A 3,046-nucleotide genomic window follows, 5' to 3' on the forward strand; every position below is an offset into this window, starting at 1 on the left:
GAACTGGAAGAGCTTGAAGGGGCTCGAGACCCCATATGAACAACAATGCCAAGCAACCAGAGCTTCCAGGGACTAAGCCACTACCTAAAGACTATACATGGACTGACCCTGGACTCTGACCTCATAGGTAGCAATGAATATCCTAGTAAGAGCACCAGTGGAAGGGGAAGCCCTGGGTCCTGCTAAGACTGAACCCCCAATGAATGTGATTGTTGGGGGAGTGCAATGGGGGAGGATGGGAAGGACACACACCCAAAGAAGGAGGAGGGTTAGGGGATGTTGGCCCGGAACCGGGAAAGGGAATACACTAGAAATGTAAATAAGAAATATCTGTAATAAAAAAAAAGGAGATGCAGATCTAAACAAAAGAATTGTTGACAGAGGAATCCCAAATGGATGAGAAACACATAAATAAATGTTCAGCAATCTTATCCATCTGGGAAATGCAGATCAAACTACTTTAAGAGTCTATCTTATACCTGTCAGAATGGCTAAGATAAAAAACACAAATGACAGCTCATGATTCTGAGGATGTGGCACAATGAAAACGCACCTCCATTGCTGGTGGGAGTGCAAATTTGTACAGCCACTTTGAAAATCAATATGGTGATTCATTAGAAAAATGGCAATCAATGTACCTCAAGACCCAACTATACCACTCCACAGCATATACCAAAGGAGGCTCCATCATACATCAAGGGCACATGCTCAACTATGCTCATAGCAGCTTTATTTGTAAAGGCCAGAAACTAAAATAGCATAGATGTCCTAAAATAGAAGAATGAATAAAGAAACTGTGGTACATTTACACAATGGAGCTTTACTCAGCTGTTAAAAGATATCATGAGCCTTGCAGGCAATTGGATGGTATTAGAAAAGATTATTCTGAGTAAAGCAACCCATACCCAGAAAGAAAAACATGTCCTTGCTTACAAGTGGATATTAATTAGCTTTAAAGTAAAAGACAATCATGCTACAATCCACAGACATTGAGAGTGCTAAGTAACAAGGAGGGATCAAGGGTGGATAGATGAATCTTACTGGGAAGAAGATAAATAAAATTTTGTGGGTGAACTAGGGGTAGGTGGGCATGAAAACAGGAGGGGAATCTGGTTGTAAGGAAGGATGAAGGGAGAGTATACCAGAAGAGATACCTGGAATTGGGAGGCATGGGTGTAATGAGGAACTCCCTGGAATCTACAAGGGTCAGCCTTATGAAGACTCCTTGTAATTGGAGATATGGAGCCTGAAGTGACCATCATCTGTAACCAGGCAAGGCTTCCACTGGTGGGACTGGGACATCAGCCCAGCCACAAAACCTTCAACCTCCACTTTGTTCTGCAGGAAAGATAAGTTGGTATAAAGGTGGCATAGAACTTGAGTGGCCAATCAGTGACTGGCCAACTTTAGACTCATACTACAAAGAGGGAGCCCACCCCTGATGCTGCCTTTATGTCCAAGAACCAGAGTCTGATAGCTGAGAAACCTGAAGTAGAACTAAACACAGCTGCTTCACCAAAGTTCACATAATTGTTTCTAATGATATTATGCTATATTCATACATTGCAGTTATCACAGTGTCATGAGAGAAGTTTCATTCAGTAACTGATGGCAGCAGATACAGAGACCCACAGCCAAACATTGAACAGTGCTCAGGGAATAGAGAAAGGATGGATTGCAGGAGCCAGGGATATTGTTGTGTAGTTTGGTGTTCTTGTGGGACTCCCAACAATAGGAATGGGGCTTTTTCTGACTCTTTTGCCTTCTTTGGAGACACTTTTACTCCTACTGGGTTGCATCATCCAGCCTTGATATGAATGTATGTGTCTAGTCTTATTATAACTTACATCATGATCTGCTGATAGTCCTAGAAAGTCTGTGCTTTCCTGAGGGAAAACGGAAAAGGAGTAATGGATCTCTAGAAGAGGAGAGATGTGGGGGAGGACTTGGAGGAGTAGAGGGAGGTGAAACCACAATCAGTATGTAATATATAAGAGGATTTTCAAAAAAATATAATAGACACAAAAGTAATTGCTCTTATATTAGCCAAAACTGACCCTGAGCACTTTTGTACACAGAAGCACACAGAAAGTGTTTAAAGGTGTGACCATCATGAATATAAGCACATACCAAGTTAAAAACAGAAACGCAATGCTGAAGGGGCCAGAGTTTCCTCTTCAGGACCTCCAGACACAGAGATTAGATTTTTTTGTTACATTGCCTTCTTAGAAATCACCCTAAACCTTAAAAGACTACTGAACTGTAATTCTTCCTAGAGGGTACCAAAGACAGAAAAAGTTAATATTTTTATGAATGTATAAATCACAAAAAGATCTCCTCAAGACCCTTGGCTATGTCACACAGTTCATCAGAATTCCAGTGGCTCAAAGAAGCCTGCATTCTTTGCTGTCATATGTCTGTTGACCAGAATTGTTCCACAGATCACAAAATTTGCTTAAAAGAGTTGTTAAATTGACAAGGTTTGTCCAAAAAAATTGGCATTTGTTAGATTTGGGGTCAGTTACATTTAGAGACTCATGACTCTAGAATATCAGACCTCTTCTCTTGAAAAATAATCGTGCCATGTTCCCAGTTAAAAATGACAGATTCCTTCTGTAAGGATTAAAATATGGTGTTCACCTGTAGGGAGGTACAGGAAAGGAACAATTCGAATACATAGGAGACCTAACAATGTCTTATCAAAGCCCGTGACTTGTAGGAATGTCAGACGGATGTCTTCCTATCTCTGAAGTACTTGGCTTTAAGTTATGGCCAGATTCCCAATGCCTTCAAAATCTCTTTATCCCACCACTGTGGTGACCATGTTTCTCTGTTTAACAATGTTAGATTTCTGAGGCATTGTAAAGATAGAGAAGGGCAGAAAAAGACCAGAGTCAGACCTTCAACAAATATAACTGTTTATTAACACAGTAAGGGGCAGCCTCTCTGCCACAGGAAATTGAGGGCTATGCCAACAGAAAAAGCTGGCTGTTACTCTTTATCAGGGCAAGGTAAGATGTTTTTAAAAGACTTCTCACCATCCCAA

The sequence above is a fragment of the Rattus rattus genome, chromosome X, assembly GCF_011064425.1.
Source record: "Rattus rattus isolate New Zealand chromosome X, Rrattus_CSIRO_v1, whole genome shotgun sequence".
In the NCBI taxonomy this organism is placed as follows: domain Eukaryota; kingdom Metazoa; phylum Chordata; class Mammalia; order Rodentia; family Muridae; genus Rattus; species Rattus rattus.